An 18,120-nucleotide genomic window follows, 5' to 3' on the forward strand; every position below is an offset into this window, starting at 1 on the left:
AAACTTTTCATAAAAGTTGGCCTCCTCTTTTCAACCTCCAATTCATTCCTGAATCTAGTGAAATCTCATAATCAGCCCAACACTCCACTGAAATTGCTTTTACCAAGGTTATCAATGACTTCTTAACTGGAAGTCACTTTTCAGTTCTTACCTTGCTGGATCTCTCTGCAGCATACACCACTGTTGAACATGGCCTTCTTGAAACTCTCTACTCCCTTGGCCTCTGTGACACTCTGCTGTCCTGGTTCTTCTTTTACCTCTGTATCTCTTCTTTCACTACTGCCTCCTTAACAGTGGTGTTTCCCAGGGTTATGACTTTCAGGTGAGTTTATTTACCTATCCTCCTGGTTACAACTGCCACCTAATAACTTCCAAATCTCTATCTCTAACCCAGGCCTTTCTTCTGAATTTCAGATCCATATATACAGATTCATATGCCTGCAGTATGATTCCCTTGCATGTCCCCACTGGCACCTCAAATCAACCACCCCACACCAAACTAATCTTCTCTTAATGCATATTTGCCTCCAGTATTCTGTATCTTAATATGTAGTATACCCCCAAACTAAAACCCTGTCTCTCTTTCTCTCCCTCACCCCAACATATCTTAATCAATTAGCTAAATCTTCTGATTTCACCTCCTAAGTATTCCTCCAATTCATCACTCCTATGCCTATTTAATATCTTCTATTCTTGTTCAGGTTTCAATCCTCTCTCACCTGGACTACTCCAACAGCTTCCCAACTATCTCCCTGATCCTACTTTGTCCCTCTCAATTCCATCTCCATTTTGCCCACAGAATAATCAATCCAAAATGAAAATATAATCATGCTATTCTTCCACTTAACATTTTTCTAATGCTTCTCCAACTAAAAGGCTCTGGAGTCAGACAAACCTCTGCACTTTGAAATCTACTCTACACTCATTAGACATGGCCTTGAACAAGTTATTCAACTTCTGTGCACCTACATATGTTCACTTGTGAATGTCCCAAAGGATTAAATGAGAGAATACCTATAAAGCACTTAATATAGTCCCCAGCATATAGTTAAGTGTCTAACAAGTGGTAGTTATTAGTGATTATATTATTAGGCCAGTGTACAAGTTCACTGACAGGGCAGACGTGGCCCTCCGTGAACTGACCCTTGCTTACCACTCTAGCCTCCTCTCTGAGCATGCCCTATCTCTCACTTTCTGATCCTGCAAACATCAAACTACTTAAGGTTGGTTACCCTTACATACTTTGCCATCTCCCTGCCTAAAATACATATTTGCTTCACCATTTGCATAGGTATGGCCCTATTCTTTAGGTCTAGTGAGGCGTCATCTTCACCAGGAAGCATTCCCTGAACACCAGAGCTTATTAGCTATCTCTACAGAAGTATTAGACAGGCAGCTAAGTATTCATGGCATATAAATACTAAGCAAATAATTTTCAGGATATATTTCGGTCACAGCTCTTACCACTTCACATTACAGACATCTACCTTTAAATGTGCCTCTCCCACTAGATTACAAGTTATTTCTGGGCAGGAACCATAAATTATTCTCCTTTGTACCCACGGCCTAATTTAACCTAGCAAGGGGTCAACCCATGTTTGCATGAATGAGAGAGAAGCTGCTTGGGCATCTCCTCCCCAATTCCACCTGAATTAGGTCAACTCTTACCAAATAGGAGTCACACCATACTCTAATACAACTTATATGAATTCAACGCTTTATATGGAAGAAGTTAGAAATAGTGGGAGCTACTCACTACTCCACTTAATGACTATAAGCTCCTTACTGTAATCAAGCCTAAAGCAAAAAGTGTGAGTGATTTTAGAAGTTTCTCAAGCACTGACAAATAAGTGTAAGCAATGAAGAATTAACTGAAGGTCCTAGAGAAACACTGACAACAGAGAGGTAGAAAAATCTCTACCTCTTCCTGAACTAACTGTCTTTGGGTGATTTCTCCACATCAAAAGAAATTAATCACCAATGAAATTAACGTCACACAATTACTTCAGTAGTTAACAAATTATACATATTTTAATGTTTAGGTAATTAAACCTTTAATCAAGGGGTGACAGAACAACAACGAGAGCAAAGAAATCAATGAAAACAACGCAAATGTACACAAAATTATTGCTACTTCAAAACAACAAATTAAGTATAGGAGTGAATTTCACCAACCCACCAATTACGTAACTGCAAAGATGGCCTCATAGTGGTGCTTTTGATGCAGGCCGGGAAATGCCTGGTAATGAGGGCACTCATGAAGTGAGGCGCTGATAAGCCAAATAGGGGTGTCAAATAAAACTACTAAAATTAAATTCTTATAATCCAGATTAGCTTACTTTGGGACAAGCCTGCATTAAGAAAACCATGACATGGTACTCTATAGGCATTAATGGGCTGATACGGAACAGCCTCCAAGATATAATGAGAAACAGAGAGATGTAGTACAATAAGTGTTTAAGAATAAACATTAAAACACGCCATATATTCACAGAATATTTTTGAACAGATATACAAGAAACTTCATTAATTTTAATCTCCCCCAAAATAATGGAAGCTCCATTAAGACAGATCTTGGCCTATACTGTTCACCCCTGCATCCCCAAAACACTAGAACAGTGCTTGGCGTTTAAGAGGCACTCAATAAATATCTGGTGAACAAATTAATGAACCAATAGTAACAGTGGCTGTTTCCAGGAGGTGGAACTGGATGTCTGTGAAATAAGGATGAGAGAGAGAAAACTTCCACTGTGTCATCGTTTGTGTTTTTAAATTTTGTACCATATTCACATATTATTTCCTTCAAAAGTGATTTTTAAAAAAAGGTAATAAGTTGATGTTAGATGAGATGTTACAAAGAGTATTTCTTCATTAGGCTGCCTTTCATCTGCAGGACTTTAGTTTTACTGAAAACTGCAGCATGAGCATTAGCAGGCATGACAGAAGTGATGCTCATGCTATTAATATAAAGGCTTAAAAATAAATAGAAATATTTAATTGATTTAACCACTTTAAAAAACAATTTGCTATTCTCTACTAAAGCTGCATGAACAAGAAGGTCATAGCTTCTTGGCTGATAAATAAATTTTCAACAAGGGAGTAGGAAGAGGGTACAAAGGACAGAAAAAATGGGAATGAAACTTCTGTGAGAATACCTTTTTGACTTTTGGAAACATGTTAACGCTTCACATACTCAAAAAAGGACAATAAATAAAATCAACAAAAAGGGAGGGAGGGGAGCCTAATAGGAAGCACAAACAGAATCAAATGAACCAAACTGTGTTTCAAATAAACAGCATAACCACACTGAAGAAAGCTGGGAAGGGGGTGGGGGTTGATAATGAACTCCTATAATTTTGAACACAGATTTGGATTATAGGTCATTAAGGTAACATTTTTTAAAATGGTAAATTCTAGTTAGTGGATTTCTTTTCTTTTTCACAGAGGTATGGGTTAGCAATTTTTTTTCTTCTTTTTGAGACACAGTCTTGCTCTGTCACCCTGGCTAGAGTGTTGTGGCATCATCATAGTTCATTGCAACCTCAAACTCCTGGGCTCCAGCAATCCTCTTGCCTCAGCCTCTTGAGTAGCTAGAACTACAGGCACATACCACTAAGACAAGATAATTTTTCTATTTTTTGTAGAATTGGGCTCTCACTCTTTGTTCAGGCTGGTCTTTAACTCCCAGCCTCAAGCGATCCTCCCACCTCAGCCTCCCAGAGTGCTAGGAGTACAGGCCTGAGCCACCATGCCTGGCCAGGTTAGCAATTTTGAACCTGCTTTCTCAGAATATTAGGAGTATGCAAATAAGTAAATATGTTGTCAAAAAAAGGAGCCAGGTTCTCACTGTTGGCAAAAGGAGTTACAGACATGAAAAGGGAAATGGACAGAATAAACCCTGTAGTATAGGGTTGGAACTGAAGTTGTCAGTGTGAACATGGTTTTTAATATATAATAGATATACAAAAATACAGAAGTGTGTGGGATACACATACACACACACACGTGCATACACATGCCCCTTGCTATCTATTTGCTAAAAGGGCTCAAAAGCAATGATACCCCAGCAGCTGTAAGCACACCTAGGACTGAGAATTTGTTTCCAAATACAATTTTCTATCAAGTGTTCCTTGGAGAAAGCTGATTCCAGGGCGGGGCAGGGAAAATATGAGATGAACCTGGACTGTCTTGTTATACCAGAAAATAATGAGGTATCAAAGAATGATGGGTACATGTCAGAATGACACACAGCCAGCTTGAAAGGGTTCCCATTCAAATTTTTAAAAAAATGACAGTAAAGAATTATAAGCCATTGAATAACAGAGAATTCATGAGATCATAGAGATATTAATTAACAAGTTAATTAATAAGGGGAAAGCCAACTAATAAATGTAAAGGAATGAGGGAAATAGATGATCTTCATTTAGCAACAATCATGACAATAATTGATTCAAGAAAGAATCATCAATGGATCCTATAATAAAACTGGTGGGTAAAAGTTTGAGGAGTAACAACATATTTACATAGTCTCCAAGTATCTCCATAGAAGATACTTACTACTTACAAAGGAAAAATAGTAACTTTACAGTGGAGAAACAAACCAGGAAGAACCCATTTTAACTAAATGGTCAAAGTTAACATCAGTTAACATCACCAAAAATGAGACAAATCAACAACATTAGCCTCTTTATGTGAAGCATTGAGAAAAACACATCACATCTACAGTATTCCTGCCAAAAATGCATAATGTGGATCTAATCATGACCAGATAAAACTCAAATGAGAGATATTCTATTAAAAAATAAATAAGAACAAAACTGGTCTATATTCTTCAAAAACGTCACTATTTTAAACAGAAAGATTAAAGAATTATTCCAGATTAAAGGCAAAAAAGAAAAAGTAACTGTACCTCATGGCTGGGTTTTTTGTTTTGTTTTGTTTTATTTTTGTATGTTGGATTTTTATTCTTTTATTGCTATAAAGGGTATTCATGGATAGGCCAATTGGCATAATTGATGAAATATGAATAAGGCTTGTAGATCAGACATAGTAATAATATTTGAGGATTATAAGGTGGTTAGTAAAAGAATACCCTCGTTTTTAGGAAAGGCACACTGAAGGATTGGGTATTATATCTGCAACTTACTCTTGAACAGTTCAGGAGTTTAAAAAGAGAGTGAAAAAAGAATAAAACAAATGTGGTAAAATGTTAACATCTGAGGAATGTGGTGAAGGTAACATGAGAATTTTTTGTACCTTTTCTGTATATCTGAAATTAGGCTGAAATAAAAAGCTAGAAGAAAAGAGTAAGCAGGTAACTGATACTTGTTGTTAGGGGTAGAGGTAATGAAATTAAGATCTGGTTAACATCTAAAGACATAAAGTGCCAAAATATAAACCTAATTGTGATATGTTCTGAAAGTTTCATGACTAAACCAATTAAGTCCCATATACACGTTCTGCAGAATGGGATTTGAAATAAAACGGATCCACTTAGAACCTTACTCAAGGATAAAAGTTTGTAAAGCACCCAAAGGACTTTCATATAACTTAACAGACTCATCTAAGCCATGCAACCCAAAGTTACTGTACTACATAGAAACTGAAACATGTAACCTTCACACAGTGGTTGAACAAGCATTTTTCTTCCAAAAGTTTGGAAGGTAAATTACCTCACCTAGAAATGTTTGTTTCTATTTTATATTAACTATTAAAACTATTAAGTATAAATGAAATTATATAAGAATAAATTATAAAATAGGGTAAAAACGAAAGCATTCCAACTGCATTAGTTTTAAAGCTAATGTGAAAGCAGATGTAAAACTTCAAGGAACGCACAACAAATCTGTAATTTATTAAAATTTGTTTTAAATTTTAAGAACCACTACCTTTTCTTCAGACCATTTCCACAAAATACTGTGAATACACAAGTCAGAAAAATTACAGCATGTGCTGGAACAGAGACAATTTCAGCTGAGAAAATGGCTTCATATGAAAAACGATTTACAGCTTTTTAAAATATGTTCACAAATTATTTCAACCCCCCAAAAGCTCAAGTCTAACTGCCTTCTCTTGAGTGTGGGCCAAACATAGTGACTTGCTTATAACAAATTAAATATAGCAGAAGTGACAGTATATATACTCAAAATAGGACATAAAAGGCATATGGTTTCGTCCTTGCTCTCTCCTGCATCCCTTGCTTTGGATTAATCCAGCTGACATGAGGATACTCAAGCATCCCTATCAAAGACCGGAGGCCTCCTGCCAACAGCAATGTGAGAACACCATCTTGAAAGCAGATCCTCTTGCCCCAGTCAAGCCTTCAGATGACTACGTCAGGGGTCAAAAGCTTTACTACAACTCTTCAGTGGCTCTGAGCCAGAATTACCCAGCTAAACTAAGCTGGTCCTAAATTCCTGACCCACAGAAATTATGAGATTAAAAAATATTTGTTGTTTTAAACAGCTAAGTTTGGGGTAATTTTTTACATAGCAATAGATAACTAATATAGGGTTTAACAGTTTCTCCATTTGTAAAATTATAAATTTATAGAAATGTTTATTGTAATTTTAGCTGAAATTGACTATCATTTACAAAGATAATTACAGTCTATATTTCCAGGAATGTGTAAAATAGTACCAAAAAGAGCGACTTGGTCAAATGAAAGAAATGAATCAAGTCAGAATAACTACATTGAACCATAAATAGAATGTATTTATTTTGTAAATAGATTTAAAAATAAACACTTGTGGAAATAAGTAGTGTGGAGAAAAAGGAGATTAGCTGGGAAATCTCAAGTATACATTATTTGGGGTGAGATTTGAAAGGATTTAAAAAAAAAGAGTTCTGAATACACTATAAATGTCATTAGCTTGAAAAGTACAGTTCCTCCTCTAGAGAATTTTGCACCTATACATAAAGAAGTAGGAAATCTGAATGTTTATGTAAGATCTCATGTCAGTCATCTAAAAAATTTAGGGTCAAATATAGCATGTCTTCACAGGAGAATCAGCTTTGGGGCCTTTAATTGCCCAGCCCCCTTTCCCCTCCATCCCTAACTATATTATCAAATGGTCTTCAAATATTTAGGCAGTTATTACAATTCTAACTTCCTCCATCAACTTTTCCTAAATCAGCAGAAAAGAGATGGTATTTCTTCATCAGGACATTCACATACTAGGGACCCATGTTGGCACAAGGAGTTAACGTGAAGTAGAAGGAGCATCGGCTCAGGAGTCCAAGCCTGGATCTGAGACCAGTCTCACCTCTCACTGGCCACAAACTATACAGACAAAATGTTCTTGGGAACTCAGTTGCCTTATTAGTAAAATTGGGATAAGGTCCAACTAACTCACAAGGTTGTTATTATAAGGATTAAACAATATATAGAAAGGACCTTGCATAATGCAGCCACTAGATAAATGGCAGCTAGCTATTAATGACCCTTTTGCTTATATACATTATGAGTATACTTCCCAAATCAAGAAAACAAGGACATAGACTGCCAGAATATTTTTGTGTCTCATATTCAGATGCAAAAGACTGTCCAGGAGGTTACTGTGGACTTATGGTTTGTTATAATCTCTGAAACATTACAATAGCTTATGAGTTGACACCAAAACTGAACACTTAGCCACTAAAGAAGCATGAGTATCTAATCTGTAATCTATATTTATATAGCACTAATCATACTCCTTTATCAAATTACAAATTTGATTGCTAAAAAAATCTCTGTATCTCTATAATCTTCATGGCCCCTTGCCTACGTAAGGCTGAATGAATTTAACTTCAAGTCCTCAATGTCTGTTCATATCAGTATAATCTTAAGATGATAAAAGTTACACATCTTCCCCCTGACAATGTACGTGTGTGCACACTCGTTCTCCCAACTAAAGCCAGTCTCAGATGCCCAAAGCAATTATCATTTCCCCATGTCCAGCACTTTACACAACTTCTGGCACATAGTAAATGCTTAATGAATGTTAGTTGATAGATAAATGAAAGAGACTAAGCGCCTAGGAAGCACATTGAGTAGTTAACCTGTCAGTCATGAAGCTCCAATTTAACTCCTGAAATCCCTTTACAAATGTATTTATAACTTTGCACAGCTATTGTTTGATTTCCTTATACAGTGGAACTCCTTCATAACTTCCTCTCAGAGAACAAGACTAACATCTGTGCTATATGCCATAAGTCCTCAGTATATGTGACATGTAAGACCCAATGAATATTGGCAAACAAGAAATATGTCCTTAGTTCAGATTCCTCTACATCCATGTTTCTGTGATTATACCTCTTCCTATTGCTTTCCTTTGGGGTTTTGTCCATTTCATCCACCTTACTGTAAATGTCCCAGAAACTGGGAGTATATGATTTGCTTCCCTTCTAAAACTCCAAGATGCCTAATACAGGACACAGATTGGACTTTTGGTATATATCATTGACAATTACTTTGGAAACTGGATTGTCATTTTTTAAAAAGGGAGAGGGGAGGGCATCTAACACAAAGTCAAATGCACATAGCTACACATCAGCTATTTGAAAGAAATTTTCTGCAGTTATTTTGTGTGTGTGTAAAATTAGAAACAGCATCCTCCCTGTGACTCAGCAGAGATATAAGAGGATGAATGAAATCTGTGTGTGAAGTACGTGCAATCAGGTACAACGACAGTATTAAGCGGCTTCAAAGGTTATTGCTATATACTAGGCATTATACTAGATTCTGGAGAAGACAAAAAGGAGATGAGATCTATGAAACTGGAAATCAGACTGGTGGACCTAGAGAGTCTGAGCCTGTTAAATTCCTATTCTTTTCTAAATTCTCTCCTGGTTCTCAATAAACCTCAACCTCTTTATTAGAATCTATGCTGGTTCCTCTTTTTTCATCTGACCTGTAAGTCAGTGGTTCTCAAAGTGTAGTCCCAGGAATAGCAACATCAGCATTACCTGGGAACTTGTTCAAATGCAACTTCTCAAGCCCCAGTTCAGACCTACTGAATCAGAAACTATGGGAATGGAACCCAGTAATCTGTGTTTTACCAAGGCCTCCAGGTATTTCCGATGTACATTCAAGTTTAAGAATTTCTATGGTTTGAATGTGTCCCCCAAAGTTCATGTGTCAAAAACATAATCCCCAATGCAACAGTGTTGAGAGGTGGGAACCTTTAAGATTAGGCCATGAAGGCTCTTAATACCATTATAGCAGGAATGGGTTTGTTATCTCAGGAATGGGTTCCCAAGATGAGTTCACCCCCTTCCCTCTCTCTCTTGACCATGTAATTCCTTCTACCATGTTATGACACAGCAAGAAGGCCCTCACCGGATGCCGGCACCTTGATCTTGGACTTCCCAGCCTTTAAAACTGTGAGGAAATAAATTTCTGTTCTCTGGCATTCTGCTATAGCAGCACAAACAGGACTCAGACAAAAATTAATCTAAGTTTAAACACTAATTTAAGTGTTGATTTCCAAAAGTTCCATTCACTGTCTTATCCAGTTCTCACTCTCCATTTTCTGGGTAGTTAGATCTTCTCCTACTACCTCTACATCTATTACTACTACTAATAATAATACCAACAGCTGCCACTTACAAAGTATTTATAAACTAGACATTGTGCTAGTCACTATGCACATACTACCTTTCTTAATCTCTACAACAATAATTTAGATAAGAAGCCTAGAGTTAAAGATGTTAAATAACTTGCCCGAGGTCACCCAACCAATAAATGGCATAACAGAGATTTGACCTGGGGTATTCCTAACTCCAAAGTCCCTGAAGTTAGTCACTATACTAACAGACCTCCCAGAAGGTTGCTATCCCCATAGTCTCAGTTGTCATCTACATTGCAATTGTTCCTAATCATCTCGTAAACTCTGAAGTAGAATTTCCAATGACCTAGTGGATCTACTTAAACACCCACAGGGGCCTTAGAATTAACATATGCCATTATTTCTTCTCTCCACTGAAAGCCTGTTCCTCCACCTGTATTTTCTAATGTAATGTCTCGATAATCACTCAGTTGCTCAAGCTAGACATGTCCCCTTTGACTTCTCACTCTCCCTCACCTTTAACTGGTCATAAAATTTAGAGATTTTAACATCTAAAAATGTCTCTACAATCTTTCCATTCCCACTGTCCTTCAGGCTACCAACATCTCTCATTTACATTCTAAGTGGTCTTCCTGCCTCTTCACTCTGATGCAATCTGCACATGAACTGTCAATTAATTTTCTGATCTGATTATTCTACCTTCCATGGCTGTCCATTGCTAATTCAATGGAGAAGAAAAGAGTCTAGACTTTTTAGAATGGAGTAGAAGACCCCCTCATAATTTGGCTCCAAAAATACCTTTCTCCTGTCTCATCACTTCTGCCATGCAACAAGCCTACAAGAAACAATTCAAGATATTTCCAAAAATAGCATTCAGTTTTAATCTTCAGCAATTTTGTTTATGCTGGCCCTCTCTTCCCCCTTTACATGTGACAAAATTCTACTTAACCTTCAGGGATAACTGAAAGTTCCATCTCTTCTCTTCAAAGCTTTCCCTATCAATTTTTGCCCCAGCCAACAAGATCTATTACCCAGCACTTTATTCATTCCAAAAGTGATTAATTTATCACAACATAAAATGGTTAGTGATTAGCTCCTCTGATGAGTACTTAGTATGTCAGGGAGTATACTATGTCTTATTCATCTTTGTCTTCCGAGCACCCAACAGAGTGGGCTATAGCCAGCACCCAATAAATATTTGCTGAGTTGTTAAATAATGGAACATTTGCTGTTGTAACTTTACGCATCTTGGTTGGCAATTCAACTTCAGGTTTACATGCCACTCAAAAGAATTTTCACATAAAAGATGTTATAAATAAAGACCAAGAGCTCAATATTCAGCAGCAGTGTCTTTAATTATTCTCAAATCTTTTGTCAATATTTTTGAGTATTCTTCATCAGAAAGGCTCCTTTCCCAACTAACATTATCTGTATTATTTACAGAATCGGCAGTAACTACAAACCCACAGAGAGAATCAAAAGCAAAACTGTGTCACCAAGTATGGCTGGATGACTACTTTTGGTACATCATTCAGTACCAATAGAATGGCCCAAGTACATTAGGTAGATTTTAGAAATTGAGACATGGCTATTGACTATCTAAAATGCATGCACATTAGTGAGGCATTCATTCCAATTAGTAATTGAAATAAAAAATATATAACAACCTGATCCTGGTTCAACCATAAGATCCTAATTTCAAGTAAGGATAACACTCTAAGTAACTTGCCTAAGACTCTAAGTAACACAAGCCCCATTCTACCCTACCAGCAGGCTCTATCTTGTTATCAGTGAGATGCTGATAAGTCTGCCTCAGTCTTTAACACTTTGCCTTCCCAACCTGCTAAACCTTATCTCTCCAGTATTCCCCTATCAGAGACCTTCCGCTCCACTCACCAGACAAGCAAGTCTGCTCAATATATCCCCCAACAACCAAATTCACATTATGTTCTCAGCACATGATTTCTTATCTCTTTTCTAATTCGAATTTTACACTTATTTCAAAGACCAGCTCAGATCTTACCTCTTCCAATGAGTTCCCTAACTCAGCCCACACATCCTATCTTTCTAAATTTCTACTGCACTTTCAGTCCTCACTTAGCACTTGTTTCCCTACTACTTAATTTGGTTTTAGAATTATTTTATATACATATGCTTTCTGTTCCTATCTAGAATGTTGCTGTTAAAGGAAAAAAGCCAGGGCTTCCATGTCATATGTAACCCCACAATCCTCCTCCCAAATATAATACTGGGCAGAGGGGGACACATGTATTAAGTACTTGAAGGACTGAATTAAATGCTTTCTATATATAGATACACCACTGATGCACAGCATCACATACAACAAATATCTATTGCATGCCTAGTCTGTGGCAAGCACTTTTCTAGGAGCTGGAGATATGGCAAGGAGAAAACAGAGATGATTCCTGTCCTAAAAGCTATTGTAGTCCAAAGAGAAAGAGATCTTGAATCCCAAGTATTCTAAGTGTTACAGAGCAAAATTATTACTGGTTTCAAGATATTAGAACTTCAGGTAACATACTTTACAGATCCTTAGTTATGAAACTAAATCACAGAATTTTAGAGCTGAATGAAAACTCTAAAGTTATTTTTTTCTCTCAACTTTCCTGAACAAATCATGATTAAATTTTAGTACAGGCTATCTTTTTACTGGTTCTATGTATTGCCTCAAACAACAGAAAGTCAGGAAAGACTAACTTCTTCCCTATTTCCAATACTCCTCCCTCCCAAGGACGGTAACTACAACCACTACACATCTATCTACCCATGAGGAGAACAGCGCACTAAGAGAACACTGAGCTGATGATCTGCTGCAACTTTACACTCTGGCTACTCCAATCATCAACATTTTCCAGCCCATACATTGAACAGAATCAGTATTTTCTACCCAGAAAATAGCAAGGCTATATTGTTTTTAAGCAAAACAAAAAAACAGTGCTTACTTATTTCCTTGGCCCTAGCAATGGCAAAAGCACAACACAGTTCTGAGAAACATAACACCTATTTGAGTCTATGAGGAGGTAACAACTGAGGATGGATATCAACCCCTTGGTCTCAAAATCTGCAGCAACAATATGATAAAATGTCAAGGAAGCACATGCACATACATGTGAACTTGGAAACTCTAGGCAACAGGTTGGCTGCCCCATTTCTATACTGACAGGTCGCCCTCCCTAGACCGTGGGTGTGTGTGACGCCGCACGCAGGCACTGACTCACAACTCTCTCCATAACAACCAGCTCCTACTCAGAGCCTGGCCAGGGCAGGGGAGATGAGGGCCCCAGCAGCCCCAAACTTTCCGAACCCCAACCCCGGGGTCCTCGGTTCGCCACCTCTCGGTCTGGGGCAACGTCGACTCAGACAGGATGCGAGGCTGCTCGGAGAACCGAAGCTGCTCCTGATTCGAACTCTCTGTTTGGGAGGCTGGTAGGGCACCCCGAATCCCCCAGACACCTACTTCCTACACCTTCCAGGCTACCAGTTTTCCCAGGCCCCTCGCTACGGCTTCCCAGAGCGCCCGGGCCCAGGAACTGACCCTGCTCAGCCCCCGTCCCCGCGCCTTCCCCGCCCCCGGAGAAAGCGGCAGAGGGGCGTGGAGCGGCGCGCGCGGGTACGGTGGGGGCGCGCGTCTCCGCGCCCTGGGCCCGCGCAGCAGGTGCGGCCAGGCCCCACCTCCCCCGCGAGGCCCGGGCCACTCACCCCAACGATGTTCCTGGGCGACCTGGCCGCCGGCTCAGACGCCTCTTCCGCCTGCTCTGCACCCCACTCGTAGCCACCGCCCCCTCGGCCGCTGCCGTCGCCGCCGTCCTCGCCGCCGCCACCGCGGCGCGCGTCCGCTTTCACGCACACCGCCGTGGCCGCGCACGCGCGTTTGCGCGCTGGCGTCACTTAGCAACGGTCGACCGCTGGCTGACGGGGTCCCGGGGGTTAGGGCCCGGAGGGTGCCTCAGGCGGGTTCTGTGGCTTTTCCCCACCCGCCCGACCCGCTGCCCCTCCAGAGCAGGGCGCCCCCCCGGTGTGGCTGCCCTGCGGCACCTGGCTCGGGGTAAGTCACGTCACTACAACGTCACTGTATGGCGTCACCCGCGCGCGTCACTGCGGATGGGGACAGCCCTGGGCGCCTGTAGTGGAGGGAGCAGTGGCCTCGTCCAGACTAGCGCAGACCTGATCGTCAAGTTCTGCGAGGCGCAGGAAGGTGCTCCAAGGAGAGGGACCAGAAGGGACTGGGGGCGTGGTTAGTGTCGAGGCTGCTGAGTGACACTCAACTCTAGCAGTAGGGTGTGGTGAACCGAGTCTTGAATCCCCTTGATTCTCAGTTTCCTCATTGTAAAGATGGGCATAGTAACCCGTGCTGGCTACGTTGGAGAGCTGTTAGGCTAAAATGGAATAATGTATGCAAAGGTACTTTGTAAAGGATAAAGCCCATTCGACTTTAAAATAGCTTTCTCATAAGACAAGGCAGTTGAACAAGAGCAGTTAAGAGCATGAACTTTGGAGTCCTAGAGATCTGGATGCTGGTCTGACCCTGGCTGATGTTGGAGAGTCAGTGACCCTTGGCACTGGGGCAAGCTGAAGGGTCTGGGTGCCGGGATTGGGGAGACTAGTTGGGAAGGACTTAATTCCAGGCAAAGGATGCTTCGTTAGTAAAAGTAGTAAGTGAAAATGGACAGGAAGAGCAAGTCTCGGGGCAGGGAGACCCACTTTGAAGCCATATTTAAACTTATTATCATACTCCACAATCTGGTCACCCGCCTAAGGAATGTCACCACCTTTATCTAGTAACTTAGACACCTGTGGATAAGCCATGCTCCCTATTCCCACAAAAGGGAACTGCTGTAGTGTTCTCTTCTGCTTTTCCCAGAGCAGAGCCTGTGGGTGGGGGTAAGAGTGCCTAGTCCAGGGCTACAAAGCAAGTAAACCTATTTAATTTCAGAGTTTGGCATTAGGAAGGTCTTTGTCCACAGGTAATATCCAGTATCAACTTTGTCAGTTGTGTTATACAGAATAATGCCCCTTCCCCAAGACGTCCACATCCTAATCTCCAGAACCTATGAATATGTTATCTGCAAAAGGTATTTGCAGATATAATTAAGTTATGGGTCTGGGGAGATTATCCTGGATTGTTTGGCTGGGCTGGAGGCAGGAGGGTCAAAGTCAGAGAAGGAGATGTGATGATGGAAGCAGAGGTCAGACAGAGAGATTTGAAGGTGCTATAATGTTGGCCTTGAAGATGGACCCAGGGAATCCAGGCAGCTGCAGAAGCTGGAAAAACCTTCCTGCACCTCGCAGAACTTGACAATCAGGTCTGGGCTAGTCTGGACGAGGCCACTGCTCCCTCCACTACAGGCACACAGGACTGTCCCCATCCTCAGTGACACACGCTGGTGACGCCATACAGCAAGGAAATGGATTCTTCCCTAGTGCCCTTAGAAGGAACACAGCCCTGACAACACCTTAATTTTTACGACCTCTGGCCGGGCACGGTGGCTCACGCCTGTAATCCCAGCACTCTGGGAGGCCAGGTGGGTGGATCGTTTGAGCTCAGGAGTTCGAGACCAGCCTGAGCAAGAGCGAGACCCTGTCTCTACTAAAAATAGAAAGAAATTAGCTGGACAGCTAAAAATATATAGAGAAAAAATTAGCCGGGCATGGTGGCACATGCCTGTAGTCCCAGCTACTTGGGAGGCTGAGGCAGAAGGATTGCTTGAGCCCAGGACTTTGAGGTTGCTGTGAGCGGTGGCTGCTCTAGCCTGGGCAACAGAGTGAGATTCTATCCCAAAAAAAAAAAAAAAAAAAATATTTTAGGACTTCTGACCTCTAGAACTATAAGATAATACATTTGTATGGTTTTAAGCCATTAAGTTTGTGGTAATTTGTTACACCAGCTATAGGGAACTAACACTGTCAGTAATGAAGACGATAGTTGGTTTCCTGCTGCTCTCTCCTTTACCTGGAAAAAAAGGGACCGATTTATTAGGCCCCCTCACAGACTGTAGCAATGTGACTGTGACCTGATAGAGGGAGCCTCCACATCTGGAGGGAAATGTCCAATAAACTGTTAAATTATACATGTTTATGAATCAGGAGAGTTGAGTTAAAATAGATTTGGAGGACATTAACCTCTAATTGGTAATTTAAGCCCTAGGCATGGATGCGATCAATCAGGGAGGAAATATAGAAGAAATATAGAGGGGACTAAGGAGAGGGCCCCCAAGGAGCACTAACTTTAAAAGGAGGTGGCAGATGGCCAAAAGCCCACAAAGAAGTCTGAGAAGAATGGCCAGAGGGAGAAAAGGAGAACCAAGTAAGTGTAATTGGCAAGCTCTGAAGCCAAGGTAGGAAAGAAAGGCAAGATAGAGAGGGGTCAGCAGAGTCAGAGACCTTGAATAGGTCAAGTATATCAAGGGCTGGAAAGCATTGACTGGATTTAGCTACACAAAAGGATTGGTGACCGACAGTTGGCAGCTTCAGAGCAGTAACAGAGATAGACACCAAATCACTGAGTTCTGAAAAGCAGGTCAATATAATGGATTGGCCTCTGGACTGGTTGATGGGAGTTTGCGATTCTAGTCTTGGTTCTGGACATTAACTAGCTAGATAACTGTGGACAAATCACTCAACTTTTCTAGACTTTGGTGTTCTCATCTGCCAAAGGAGAGGATCAGGCTGAGTCTGTAACTTTCACATTAATTCCTATACAGTCCCCGCAACTCTATATTATATTCATTTGCTTATAACAGCACACTTCAAATCCTACTCAGAGCATTTCACCAAACATGGACAGTCAGTGTATTATGTGCCAGCTTCTATCCAGATACTATGGCAATGACACAGTTCTTCAAGCAACTCACGATTTGGAGAGAGAAATACTAAGTATATAACTGGTTGCCATAAATTCTTTTTTTTATAAAGTGAGGTATAAATATACTGTAAGTATAATACAATGTACTCTAATGGACTCTGTATGAGGTGAAATGAGGGATGTATGAAGTGATACAGATGAGGGGGCAATCACCTCTGCCTAATGGAAGTCAAGGTGTTGTATAATACTGACCTGTACTGTCAGGTAGGCACAGTGTGCCTCAAAAACGGACACAGATATACCAGTGCATTTCTGTGGGATTGAAAAAGACCAGGAGAATTGTGCTAAGCCAGTGATGTCACTTAACGTTCCTTCCAGGTAGTTTTCTTGTGATCTGAATGAATATTTATGTACAACTGTTTCTAAATTAAAATTGTTTAATTGGAAAAATGGGCACAAGTAAAAGTTGAATGCAAGAGTAATTCATTTATTTTTCTACCAGATCCAAGAGGAAATATTTATTGTCATTAATGTCATGCTCTGGTATATTGGTTCATCTAATCCTCATATATTGGTGCATTTAATTTTGCAAACACTAGCTTATTGTATTGACCACTGACAACATATCTCAGTTTTAGCAAATGGGGTGCAAAGTTTAAATAATTTGGCCAAGGTGGTCAAAGAGCAAGTAAGTAGTAGACCAAGATTTAGATCCAGCACAGGCATCCTCTCTCCAGGAAACCTTCCCTCAGGCCTTAGTTGGTTTACGTGCCCTTCTTCTGTACTATTAGCATAATGTGCAAGCATTTATTTTAGCATTTACTTTAATAATGATGCTTACTATGTGCCAGGTACATAGTACCTGTACCTATGTTACCTATGTTTAAGTGTGTTATGGGTGGCAGCTTATTTAAGCTTCATAAGAACCCTTTGAAGTAGGTGGTATTATTAATCATAATATTTTATAAATTAGGAAACTAAGGCACAGACAGTTTAATTACTCAAGGTAAATTAATAAATGATATATAAGCTTGTAGCTTTGATTTGGGCAGTGCAAAGGCAATTTATGTGACCAAAGCATTTGTACCCCCATAATATTCTGATAGAATAAAATAAAATAATAAAATAAATGATAGAGCCAGTATTCAAATCCAGGTAGCCGAGTGGTGGAATTTTTGTTCTTAAACCCCATTACTACCTTAATACCCTGTACCCGCTGCTTATACTGAGGAATTCTAGAAGACATAGCTTACAGGTTGTTTTTGTGTGATATCACTCTTTGTTCCTTATATGAACACAAGAGAATTTTCTCTCTGAGCCAAAAGTCATAAAACATTTGGCTACCCTTGAGTAACTGATGTGTTCTTTTCTCTTTATAGACAATGTGAATTACATAACTGGCCTGTTTTTCCCTTTTCACTTTGACTGCCAAGTAGCTCTGAGTAAATATGTTGGCTCATCATTTGTAAGTGGGTGAATTGGCCTGCATATCTGTATTCTGTTCGTTTGACATTTTCCAAAATAAATAGTTGGGGGGAAGGTTGCAATGTAATTTTAAAATATATTCTAAATTGTTGAAAATGTACATTTTATAATTAGGAAAATAAACTTTGGTTTTAAAAGAATGTAGCTTCAAATGATTTCTCATGCTCTGATTCTGTGAATAAGAACTACTTTCAGATTAAGTTGCATGAGTTAAATATAGAATCTCAGGTCTTATAAAACCAGGACTTCTGTATGACCTTGAAA

At 39.9% G+C, this 18,120-nt stretch overlaps 1 protein-coding gene across 2 annotated transcripts in view; it reads right to left on the reverse strand.

Annotated features, from left to right (window-relative positions):
• Positions 1-13,413, reverse strand: part of BTBD9 (BTB domain containing 9) — a 386,230-nt gene extending 372,817 nt beyond the window's left edge. Inside the window, exon 1 of one of the 2 annotated variants that reach the window (XM_045541884.1) lies at positions 13,269-13,413. The gene's annotated coding sequence lies outside the window, so the exon portion shown is untranslated. Of the gene's footprint in view, positions 1-13,026; positions 13,089-13,268 lie in introns of those variants that run through there. The other variant, XM_045541885.1, reaches the window with a different exon arrangement.
• Between the last annotated feature and the right edge of the window lie 4,707 nt (positions 13,414-18,120).

Source organism: Lemur catta, chromosome 2, assembly GCF_020740605.2.
Source record: "Lemur catta isolate mLemCat1 chromosome 2, mLemCat1.pri, whole genome shotgun sequence".
NCBI classification, from domain to species: domain Eukaryota; kingdom Metazoa; phylum Chordata; class Mammalia; order Primates; family Lemuridae; genus Lemur; species Lemur catta.